This window comes from Dermacentor andersoni, chromosome 2 (assembly GCF_023375885.2).
Source record: "Dermacentor andersoni chromosome 2, qqDerAnde1_hic_scaffold, whole genome shotgun sequence".
Taxonomy (NCBI): Eukaryota; Metazoa; Arthropoda; class Arachnida; order Ixodida; family Ixodidae; genus Dermacentor; species Dermacentor andersoni.
In genome coordinates, this window is record NC_092815.1 from 212,365,040 (window position 1) to 212,377,698 (window position 12,659).

Genomic DNA, 12,659 nt, shown 5'->3' on the forward strand with positions numbered 1-12,659 from the left:
AGGCCTATTATGTCGGTGTGACATCATTGATTGTAAAGCATCTTTATCGCATTTTGGCTGTTGTGGTGCAGTAAAAGTTATTGAAACAGCTCCTAAATTCAGTCCTCGGCTCCTCTAGAATACGACGTAGTTAAGTTTTACCAATAAAAAATGAACTATGCCCATGCAAACGGCTTCAAAATGCATGACGTTGCGGCGACCTAGTGCGGGAAAGCGAAGGCGGCGTTGCCACATGTCTAACCCGCGCCGTCGAGCTCAGCAATGTAGCCATAGCCAACTGAGCCACCGCGGCGGGTGGAGCGCGGAGGAAGCCGCGAAAAAAAGAAATGAATTAGCGCTGACTTCAGCGAAACTTTTGTCATACGGTGTCATACGTCTCTCGAGGATACGCGACAGTGGCATTGAAAGCGATCTATAAGTTCAACATTTTCTTTCTAATGTCCTAAAAAAAGATCGCCGACGATTACGGTACTTGCTAATGCGAAATTTCAACGCATCTTTATATGTGTTTTCATTTCGCGATATATTGACTGGCGCGGACAATCTATCTCGTGCGGCGCATTGCAAACAGAGCGACGTGTGGCGCGACTACCTCGCTAATCAGCAGACCTCGAGAGGCAGCGCGTGAGTGACTCGTGGCTGCGATTCACAGCAGCCGCCACAGACCTCTGTTCATGCAGCGCTTTGTTTTCATATATGGTATGGGTGGACGCACTCGCCGCATGCGATCGATGAACAGACGACGTCGTGCTAGTCTGGCGCCATCTCGTAGTAATCGTGGCCACGGAGCCCGTTTTGCGCGCTCTACGCCTTTCTTCTCATGCTTTCGCCGTACCCTCCCCCTCCGCTTTCTGCCTCATGGTTCCGCTGCGCCCTCCTCCTCCGTTCTCCCTCGTGCTCCCATCGCTATCGCCGTCTTTCATCTCCCCCTGCGCTCCGCGTTCGCTCTTTCATCCTTCGGTGGGCTCGTTCGCTCTGTTGCGCCGAGGGAGGACGTCGAGGGCCGATGCAAACGCGAAACCCAGGAATGGTTGCTTAAGGGCTGCGCTCTGAAAAAGCGATTGAAATGGCGTATTACGCAGATATATTAGCTGTTGCAGCGAAATATTAAAAACGGCGCAAGGAGGTCGTACATTGTAAAGATTCTTTTCCTTCGATTTCATTCACCCCTTGTGTCAAGCTGCCGACTCGCGTGATGACAAAGATGACGCGGGCCAGTACGAAGAACTGAAGCCAGAAAGAAATGAAAAAGATGGAAGAGGAACCCTTGGGAAATATTGAAGCAGTAGAGCTCGACACAATTTATTTTATTTGGTTAAGCTACTGCGCGTTCTGAATTAATGCGACGTACGAGGCACGCTCCCAAGATAGCGTGCGTTTCACCTACACCGGGGATTCACAAATTTTCTTGCCTTAAAGGGACACTAAAGGGAAACAAAAAATCAGTTTACACTAACGAAGCATTGTTTGAGAACCCTGCAGGCACTTATTTAAAAAAAATAGTTTGATTATTAGATGAGAAAATGAAGGTCCAAGTATCAGTATTTGAATTTCGCGCCGAAACCCCGGCGCCGGTACGTCAACGTGACGTCAGGGATTCCAAAGTATTTTTTCGCATTTGGGCCGCGTTGGCTGAATAAAGGTTGCCGAAACCTGCCATGTTTAATATTTGGTTCCTTTAGAACACAATGTAGTCAATCCGTACCGCTATGTATAATTAGTAGGCCCTAGAACATGCAATCAAAATCCAAGACGTCACAGCCTCCAGGTGCGGGAACTTAAGTAGGCGTCGCCACCCGTATTTCGCTCTTGCGCGTTTTCTGGCTTACCAAACGTCCTATCATTGTAAGAGTGGCGTTTTTGGTGTTGTAGAACGGTAATTTACTGATGCAGAAGAAATCATTTTTCACTTTAGTGTCCCTTTAAAGAACCCCTTGGCCTTCCCAGAGGGCCGCGGAACCCCCCTCTCCTTCCTCCCCACTTCTTTTCCCACCGATGTGCTTATCCATGGCCTCGCTATGATTGTTGCGAGGAATGAATATTTCTCGCAAAGAGTACCGAAGTGCGGAAGTGGTAGCTTGAATTGTTATATTCAAATTGTTATATTCAGTCCGTCCGTCTGTCCGTCCGTCCGTCCGTCCGTCCGTCCGTCCGTCCGTCCGTCCGTCCGTCTGTCTGTCTGTCTGTCTGTCTGTCTGTCTGTCTGTCTGTCTGTCTGTCTGTCTGTCTGTCTGTCTGTCTGTCTGTCTGTCTGTCTGTCTGTCTGTCTGTCTGTCTGTCCGTCTGTCCGTCTGTCTGTCTGTCTGTCTGTCTGTCTGTCTGTCTGTCTGTCTGTCTGTCTGTCTGTCTGTCTGTCTGTCTGTCCGTCCGTCTGTCTGTCTGTGTATGTCTCTCTGTCTGTATGTTTGCCTGCCTGTCTGTGCCTGTCTGTCTGTTTTCCTGTCGGTAGCGTATCCTGTCTGACCGTCTGGCTATCTGTGCGTCTGCTTCTCTCTCTCTACATGTCTCTCTGTTAGACGGTCAGCCTGTTTGTCTCTCGGTCAGTCTGTCTGCCTCTGTCAGTCTGCCTGTATGTCTGTCTGTCTCTCTCTGTATGTCTCTGTCGGTAAGTCAGTCAGTCAGTCAGTCAATCAGTCTGTCTCTCAGTCGGTCGGTCAGTCTGTTTGTCTCTCTCTCACTCTGTATGTCTCTCTATCGGTCAGTCGGTCTGTATCTCTGTCTATTTGTCTTTCTCTCTCTGTAGGTCGGTCAGTCTGTCTGTATCTCTCTCTGTTTGTCTCTCTCTTTGTCTGTCGGTCAGGCGGTCTGTCTGTCTGCTATTATGTCTATCTCTGTATGCCTCTCTGTCGGTCAGTCAATCTACCTTTCTGCCTGTCGGTCGGTCATTCTGTCTATTTGTCTGTATCTCCATATCACTCTTTCGGTCAGCCTGTCTGTATGCCTGCCTTTCTCTCTCTGTGTATGTCTGTCTGTCGGTCGATTTGTCTGTCTGACTGTCAGTCAGCCTGTCCGTCTGTCCATACCCCTGCCGCCTACGTGCATTTCTCTGTCTTTGTCTGTCTGTCTCTGTTGTGTCGGTCTGTCCGTCCGTGTCTGTCTGTATCTCTGCAGTCTAGCTACCTGTGCGTCGATCTCTGCCAGTGTCTATCACTCGCTGTACGTCCATATCAGACAAACTGCCCTGCCTGTCTGCCCGTATCTGCCAGTCAGTCTGTTCGACGTGCTTGTGTGTCCATCCATCCATCTTTGCACATGCTTCTGACAGTCGTTATGTCTGTCTATTCGCCCGTGCCTGCCCGTACATCTGAAAGTCCGTCCGTCTCCGTCTGTGTCTGTCAGTGCTGTTTAGCGCAATTCACGACAACAGTCTGTCGTATTTTGCTACGAAAGAAATGTAAATAAATATAATAACGTACATTTTTGGCGCGACTTTGGCTCCTTTATTAGTGTAACCAAGGCCGAGATGATAGAGCGCCTAGTCGCCGCGCTAGTACTGCGGCTTCATCCCTTCGGCCAACTTCACCGCTATACTCCCAAGCAAGCGGTCTTGCCGAAGTTCACTGTCCTGCTGGGCGCTGGCTTTCGTGTGCATGCGTTCTTCACTACGAAGTTCACGGCGAAGCGAGTGCCATTCCGCCGAATTAACGAGGCCCTTTTGCAGTGTGCGCACTTGAAAAGGCACTGCCACCGTTCGAGTAAGCAAACACCGTTACGTTCGTGATCGCCACGTGAGGCAGATTCCAGGCAGATTTGCGTTTTATGGGCTGGCCAGTTTATTGAATGTGCATTGAGGTGCATCAGTATTTCCGACAAGAAGCTCTGCTTCGATATTTGCGGTTATCTTGAACAAGTGTAAAACTGCACAAGTTCTACTTCACTCCGACGCTCTAATTCTCCCATATTGCGAAAATTCGTGAAAGAGAACGAACAACTCCGCATGTCTCACACTAAACAAAAATATGCTTAAAATTATGAAACAGACCGACTAAACATTCATTTCGAATACCTTTAGAAAAATTAATACTGGTAGAAAAAAATTCAGTACCCAGAAAAATTACATTTTTCCCCACTCTGGCACGCTGCGCCACTCGAGGCATTGCGGCTCAATCATTTTGGGAGTAGGCTTCACGGGACCAATGAATTTTCAGTGGTTTCCAGTCATCCGTCTGGGAGTAATACACCGCGACCGTATTGCGTTGTTTCGCTTGAGAGCGATGTCGCCAGTTGGATTCTTGGCCAATGCGATCGCATTCCAGCGCGGGCGGAGGCCTATATTGGAGAGTAGATTAAAAAAGAAAAGAAAAAGAAACTCCTGGTAGTAAATTCTGACTCCTAGTTTTAGGCTGCTGATTTCTCTTAATATATCCTGCATGCGTATTTTTCAGAGTCAGTTGCCCACCGATAACTTTCCTTTTTTATACATAAGGAACTGTATTGCAGTGTACATTTTTCTTTTGCTTCACAGTAACGCACCAGCTGCATACATGATGCACTCAAATTTTGCCTGCAAAAAAAAAAGAAGAAGGAAAAAAAAAGAAAATATCGCCGTGCAACAGCTGTCAGTGTTCGTTCAAAATTCGTAAGACTGCGGTAAAAAAAAACGCGAGAGCCATATATTCAGGCGGAAATATTGACTAACCTCTTAAAGCATCACATTCAACCTCTTCGTTGAGGGCAGCTGCCACTGGAGAGATGATGCAAAGGGCCAATCATCACGACGTAAGCAAACGGGGACGGTCGCCAAAAGAGAAACCGCGCCGCGACGATGCTGGCGTCTTCTGAACGTCGTTTCCCTGAAGGACCTGAACGAACTCCTTGGTTTCGACGTAGTGGCACCAGAACGCAAATGTAATTACAAGCAAACGTAAGACGAGTAAGAGATCGAGATAAGGAAACACGTGCTACTGCGAGCTTGTTTGGTTCACAACTCCGCGAATAACCTGCCGAGGCTATTCGTACAAAACGAGCACTGACAAGCTGCACAAGTTGTCTGTGAAACGATAATCTTGCCAATAATTGGTGCAATGTTCAACCGTGCACATGCGCAGACGAACATTGACGGCGCATCTCGTCCTCTTCAAACATGCGACACCGTAGGCGTGGAAATATCTTCACATATTATACACTGAGCACATGCACCAGGACATCTTAAATTAATTTATTAAATTCTGTGGTGTCACGCGCGACAACCGCGATATGATTGCGGGACACGCCGTAGTGGGGGAATTTGGATTAATTTTGGCCACCTGGGGCTCTTAAACGGGCCCCCAATGCGCGGAACACACGCGTTTTTGCATTTCACCCCCCATCGAGATGTGGCCGCCTTGGCAGCGCAATGCCGAAGGCACTTGCCATCACGGCGTGTGTCAGGACGTTTTAAATACGGGCGTGCCAACGTCGTAGCTCAAGAGACGACCCGGGCTTTGTTTGCATACCGATCGAGGCGTGAATCGTCAACGATAGTGCGGACACACGCGGGTAGCGTGAGGACGGCCGCTGCAGCCATTTGTACAACGGCTCGCGCAATGGGGGCTGTGATGCAGCGACCGAACACCGGTCACGGAGGCGACGGGATTCGTGAATTACGCCGCTGACGCTGTCCATTCGTTCTGCACAATGAGCGCGATATCGCTACCCGCAGGTTGCGGTCGTTTACGTCGTCTGTCCCGCTTGCGCAAGAACCACCCGCGACGTGACAGTCGCGTCGGAGAGCGGCGAATCGACCCACGTGCGCGGCGACAGCGGTTCCAGGCGACCAGCGGATAAGAGGAGGCACGGTGCTCGCCTACCTTGCCGGCGCGTCCTCCAGCACTCCGATGGCACTCGCACAGAGCCGGTGTCGAGCAACTGCGTCCCGGAGGGATGAGCTGTCACGCCGCCAAACACACACGGCTTCCCGCCGCCGGCTCCACGGACGATGAGTGAGCACTCGCTGCTGCTCGAGCGCAGTGCTCTGTCGCTGCACTGCCTCGCGACCCTCTCCGCGTCAGCGGTGCTGTGTACCCTCGCCGCTACCGCATCACTGCCGCCCCCCCTCCGCCCCTTCTCCGGCTTGGTCGGCACTACGCGGGGCAGGAAGGTACGAAATAATCGTAGGAAGTAAAGGCTAAGAGTCGAGAGCAACTCGCTGCCGGTCCGCGTGACGCAAGCCGCGGGTCGCGCGACTCTCTCAGCTGTTCGAGCGCCAGCAGGGCCGCGGGTAAACAGCTGTTTGGAGCCTGGCCAACCCAGCCTCCTTTCCTCCGGGTCCGCGCGCTCGCCCCTCGCGGCGTTCGTTTCTATGCACACTCTGGACCTCCGGCAGTCTGGATGAGAAGCGTGCCTGCATTCTGGGAAGAACGCTATAACGCAACGCGTTCACCCTTCACTCTCGCAACTGCTACCCGCCTCTCCCTCCCCTCTTGCTTTATTCTTGTGGTTATTTTCTTTCGGCGTCTTAGCTTCTGCTTTTCCCGCCGTCCTTGGCTGCCTATAGTATCGTCAGTTTTTCGCTCCTTGCTTCACGAAACGGTACGTGTGTTTACCTCACACCGGCCTCGGTTGCAACGACCTTCATCATGGCCGCCTCCTCTGGAGCAACTTCGGCAAACGAGCGCCCTTCGTCGCCCGAGCGGAGGATGATGTCGTTACGTTTGGTGACCCCACGGTTGCTACGGGCCAGCAGCGCCGCCGTCTGAATTTAATGGCGCTTCCCCCGACGCCTTCCCCTCGCTTTCGACGCTAGGGCGTGGAAATGTCCCCGGTCGCGCTGGCTTTGCTGACCGTGCTCTAGAGATCGTGCTCTAGGTGCTGCAGAAAGAGCCCGCGCCTGCGGGGACCTATACGTCACCGCGCAGAATCTGGGCAAGCTCGACGTCGGCAGGGAGCAGCCCCAGCGCTTACTTCAGTGTAGTTCACTCACTCGCCAGTGACCAACGTAGCTGCGGCTCCACCACAAGAGCACATACATAACACATGTGAGGTCCAGTAAAAGAGCCAACAAATATGGCCGCAAGAAAGTGCGATAAATCTGTAGGTTCAGCACGACCTCGCCTCTACACTACTATTATTACTGTTATTATTAATCGTGTGAACATATATGCAAACGTCACAAAGAGGAAGAATAGCACGCTAGCAAGGCACACCACGTCGAACCGCTAGCAGGGGAGAGAAGAAAATCAACAAGAGCAGGAGATAAAGAAAGAAAAAAGAAGAGACAGCTGAATCAATAACGCATCACACAGTCACACTCATAGTGCCAGCGCTGTAGACGAGAGCCTGGTCCCGTGGTTGACTAAAATTCCGGTACACCTGAAGTTGTGAGCCTCAGGTCGAGTTGACGCACGACCTTTTAGGAACAATACATCATTAAGCGTAGTTGGTGCAAGATGAAGTTGTTTAGACTTGTTCATTAGCAGACAGCACCAATTGCGGCAAGCTGTACATTACACTGGCCCTGCCGTTCAGAACCATGCATGACGAATAGCCGGGAATCCAGACCAAAGAAGAAGTTGATGAACGCAACAAAAAATTATAAACGAAATTCGCACCCTTACACCCAAAAAGTGTCTATGGGTGTGAGTTGCTGATTGATTTACACCCTTATTTATTTTAAGAGTCTAGAATATTCTACAGTGTACGGTACAGAAATGACGTAACCAAACAGACAAGTTATACACATGCATACATGTGTGCAACTTGTATAACTGTAAAGCAAGCGCGAAATTTCCGCAGGAAACTCCGCACTTGTACGAACTTATTTTGAACTCCTGATGAGCAACAGCTTTGAGTTTCAAAAGTCATACCTATTACGGCCATAGCTCTCTTTCTTCTCTCTCTCAAATGCAACCATTCGTGCTAGGATGGACAAACGCTCTCCCGAGCTGCGCCTCTGCGAACGACACGTGCAAGGCTGAATTTAGCACCGATGCACGACAGAGCAATGGGTTCTTTCCTCTACCCAACGATACTAAATTAAGGCGCATGGGTAGCGCGGTTGCAAACATACAAGCGATAATACCATTTGATGTATTCGTTGCACGCGGTTTTAGCAAGCGACCCCCTCTGACCGATTTTAAATATGTTTCGCATCAAAAAATTGTGCAGGTGCCTAACTCTTCACCTCCGTTGATGCTGACAGAATGGGTAAGGGCAGTAACTATAATTAGGCCGGCTGCGTGCAACGTGCGCTGACCTTTTACCGATGCTTAGCAGTTACTCTATGCATGCGTCATAAATCAAATGCCTGAGGACGCGTGAAGTACACAACCGTTATGCGTTCAGTGGGCGCACGAGGTGCTTCGAGGAACACTAAAGCAAAAATGAAGTTGAGCTGCATTAGTAAATCACCCTTCTGCATTGCTAAAACAAGCCACTCTTATCGCGAGAAGGGTCTAGGCAAGCTAGAAAAGGCGAAAAAAAGAAAGAAAACTAGCGATGGGTGGCGACACCATCTTGAATTTACCGTACCAGCTCGCCTTGACGTCACAGATTTCGACAGCCTCATGCTGCTCAGGCATAGTTAATATTTTCATCGGTAGAGAAGGACTTTAAAAGAGCCAAAGAGTGAACTTGATTTATGTAACTTTCATGGCGACACAAAGAGTGAAATGCGAGAAAAACACTGGGAAATTAATGGAATCTTACTGACGTATATCTGCGGGGAGTGGGGGGGAGGGGGGGCGAGGTTTGCCTTGACACGAAATTCAAGAAGCACTATGACCTTCATTACGTCTCGTAGTGACGAAGCTCTTGCCACAAAATTAACAACAATATACATTTTTGAAAGTGCAGACACCTAGCCTAGATTGAATTAGTGTTTCTGTTTAGTGTCCCGTCAGAGGTCTAGAAGGACCACCGAACTTGAGATCGTCACCCGCCGCGGTGGCGGGCTATGGCGTTCAGCTGGGGGTTCGAGCCACGAAGTCGTGGGTTCCGTTCCCAGCCGCGACCACCGAATTTCGACGTGACAGAAATTAGCTTTACTGTGGCGTTCCAGCTCATTGCCCCACTGTTGCTTTGGGACGCTAAATCGAATCAATCAATCAATCAATCAATCAATCAATCAATCAATCAATCAATCAATCAATCAATCAATCAATCAATCAATCAATCAATCAATCAATCAAAGACCGCTGTGAGTCTGATGCGATGGCTGCGAGAGCACGGCTTGCTTGCATCCTCGATGCCCCTTTAAGGGGCGAGTGCCGCGACGGACTCTTCCTTGCGGCGCCACCGTCCTTGGGACCCACGGCTTGTTTCTCCGGTCCACACCCGTAGCCCTTGACAACCCTGGACGTGCGTGTTGGCTCAACCAGTGCTCCCACAACACTCGCCTCGGCACGCAAGGGCGCTGCCGTCTAATTAGGTAAAATTGGGTTCCTGTAAATGTGGGAGGGGCTCTAGTCTCGCTGAGCTTGGCCGACACGACGGCTAACCGCACTCGCGCCTGTCAGGCTCCATAGTACCAGCTCGCCAGCTCGTGGCGTGCAACCAGCTCGTGGCGTGCAAACAGCACTGAACATGCGCCGCGTACGTGTAGTGGAACTCACGTCGGTGTCGACGTGACTTCCACGAATACTACACTTGCTTGCCGGCTGGCTGCATTGCATGCTTCACTGTTTCAGAGCGAGCAGCCCGTATACGCAACTATAGGGTCGCACTTTGTAGTACTCGGAAAGCGTCTAGGAAAAACAAAGTGAACAAGGACGTCGAAAAATGTAACACGTACAGCCCGTATCATCTGTGTTCAGCGCCCCTGTTCGTTAGTGCACCTTTGCTTCTTTTCTTGTGCGCGCATGTCGAGTACATTACGGCGCGTTCCTCGATATAATCGGCCCCTCTCGAGGAGGGCGCAGCACGAAAAGACATGGCGCACAGGATCCATTCGCGTTGTCGAAGCTCGCAGCGCTCGTCTTCCTCACGTGGCTGGTTTTGCAGCGAGCCCGAGCGAGATGTCGCATACTGTACTACATACGTGGCGACGCCGGGAAACGCGGTGTCAAGCTACGTTGCATTAACGCGTTCGTGTGGTGGCGTTCTTAAGAATACGCGATGGTGACTCAAATGTCTCCGGAACGTGCCCCGTATACGTATGAAGAACCGAAAATGCCCACTGTCTCGCTCGCTCAGAGAGAGGAGGCCAGCTGACATGTCAGTCATCGATGTCACGATGGCTCCGCACTTCGGGTGGCCCTGCAAATAGTGGCGACCACGTGCACGGCGACCCGCACCAGACCTCGTGCTCGGCTCGCATGCGGGGCGCCGCCACGCGTCTCACGTCACCGCACTGCACGCGCGACACAGCAGCTTCGGCGCGCACGCGACGGGAAGGCGCCGGCGCGACGACGACGAATGCCCAACGAGTATCAAAGAGGCCGCGCATCACCTCCCGAGAGAACGCTGTTCTCGGCGCGTGCCGCCAGAGAGCACGCGTCACGAGGCGCGTCACCGCGTCGTGCGCACGACCGGGTCTCTGGCATCGGAGCTGACAACGGGTGGCGCAAGGCGCCGTAGATTTTAACGCGAAGTAAAAAGAAGAAGAGAAAAAAAAACAAAGCGAGGAAGACAAAACTTTTCGCCACCGCCCGTGTTGGTGGAGCGCCAAGACGACGTTCGGCTCTGCTGCTTCCAAGTCAGACTGGATGGCTGGCCCCAGGGGCGCGTTAATGAGAGAATAAAGTGGCTCGGGAGAAGAAACGGCGCAGACACGAGAGGAGGGACGCCTAAAGACAGTGGAAACGACGATAGAGACAAAGATTCCAACCCCTTTCTTGCAGCTGTCGGTTTTTTTTTTTTTTTCGGCGCAAATTATCATCCGACGAGGCACCCACGCAGAGTGCACGGGCATGGGATGAGCTGGAAGCCCAAACTGGAGGTACGTTGCTTGACTAGGGTACAATCGAGGGTAAAAAGGAGGTAGCTTTAATGGCGGGTGGTTCTGGCAGGTTCACCGGCGAGACAAATGACTTGCACAGCAACGACAGGCTTCAACACTAGCGAAGTGCAAGAAAACGGCCAAGGAGCGTTTTCTGTGGGCGTGTACTCGGTGCACGGTTCCTTCTGCTCGTACGGATGCGCCACAGCAGACGCACTTTGCCCTTTGTCGTCTGAAGAGTAGTGTAGCGGGCTGAGACGGAATAGCAGACGGTCGCGCCTGCGCAGTACGTTGTAGCCTTTTGTTGCAAGCACTCAATTTTCAAACATTATAGGGCAGTGGGTTACTGAAGGCACGACCTAAGTATGATGGTCGTGCCCTTAGGACCAGTCAGTGATAAAATCCTTAGGCGTTTGAATCGTGTTATGTGTTGGATAGTTTGCTAGTCAAGCGTAGATGGTACTTGTTATGTCTCGTTTTTTTCTCCCCGTTGCCTTGGTAATCACTGTGCTCGATGAATTGCTTCCTGTGCTGCTCCACGTGTGGTTCTTGTTTGCTGATTTGATCTGTTGTGCCAGATATGATTCCTGAGTGGTTGACCGATTGCTATATTTCACTTCTAATGTTTCGTGTGTGATTCGGCTTGGTTGTCCTACATAAGGCAGGCTTGATGAGGAAATACACTTAGTTGTGAGTGGCGCCGGTCCTGTCGTTTGTGTTCTTCGTCTGTCCTGGTCTACTGCGCCTTGCTCTTTACTCATTCAAGCATGAACCAACTAGCCCAAGCAAGAGTTTTACTTTCTATGTGTGCTGTTACGTGACGAGCCTAACGCGCCGAGCGTCACAAAGCACTGGTATAGTGCCTAGTATATTCTAGGCACTATAGCACTGGCTTGCACGGGGTAAATTCGTAAAGATAAACGTTTTATTCCACCCTTTTAGGCATGCCTCTGTGGCCTAAAGGCTAGAACATCGGGGTTCTGTGCTGGGCAGGGTATGTAAACGGCTAGACAGAAGCGCATATATACCTAAAAATTGCATAGTGGGAGAATTTTCCAATGAAAGCTCATTGTTAACGTTTGAGATAGGACGCGCACTATATCTGCGTTCAATAGCCTTCAGAAGGCTATACTAAAGTCATCTACTTAACACCCAAAACAGTGCTTAAACAAGGATTTCGCTGTGCTTAGCGTAGACGCTTCATTGGGCACTAAAGAGCAGCACTAAGTTAATTTGGTGCGTTAATGTACATTTTAAGACTCGATTTGGAGTTATAAGTTTTTAAAAAATGTTCATTAGCAGTTGACATGAAGGGAAAAGTTTAACTTTTCGAATTTCGCTCTCTAAGCCCAGCTTTCGTACTTCAGTATGACGTCACTGATTTATTAATTCGAGAAGTACTTTATTCTTTATTGAAATAAGAAGAAAAGAAATAAAATTATGTAAAATTTATCTCGATCCGCTCGATTTCAAAGTATTTTCTGGCATTTGGGTTGCTGTCAAGCAGCAAAAGTTCTAGAAACTTACTACGTTCCTTATAAGAATACCGTGAAGTCCATCATTAGCGTTAGACAATTAACTAGACCCGAGCAGACGCTGTCAGAATCCGAATCGTCAAGACGGTCCGGTGAGGAGACACCAAGATGGCGTCGCAATCTATCTCGTTTTTTTTGCGTCTCTTCTGACTCGCCCAGTCACCTCTCCCGGTAAGGGTGCCTTTGTTGGCATTGCAAAAGTACATGTCAACATAACAGCCGAACTCATTATTGTCTCCAGTGTCCTTTTGAGCAGTTGTTGCGCTGTA

General features: G+C 50.3%; 1 protein-coding gene across 3 annotated transcripts in view; it reads right to left on the reverse strand.

Moving 5' to 3' along the window:
- Mct1 (Monocarboxylate transporter 1) overlaps window positions 1-12,659 on the reverse strand; it is a 144,589-nt gene that overhangs the window by 46,731 nt on the left and 85,199 nt on the right. Inside the window, exon 1 of one of the 3 annotated variants that reach the window (XM_050186950.3) lies at window positions 5,790-6,010. The exons of the other annotated variants lie outside the window; for them this stretch is intronic. The gene's annotated coding sequence lies outside the window, so the exon portion shown is untranslated. Of the gene's footprint in view, window positions 1-5,789; window positions 6,011-12,659 lie in introns of those variants that run through there. 3 annotated transcript variants of the gene reach the window in all.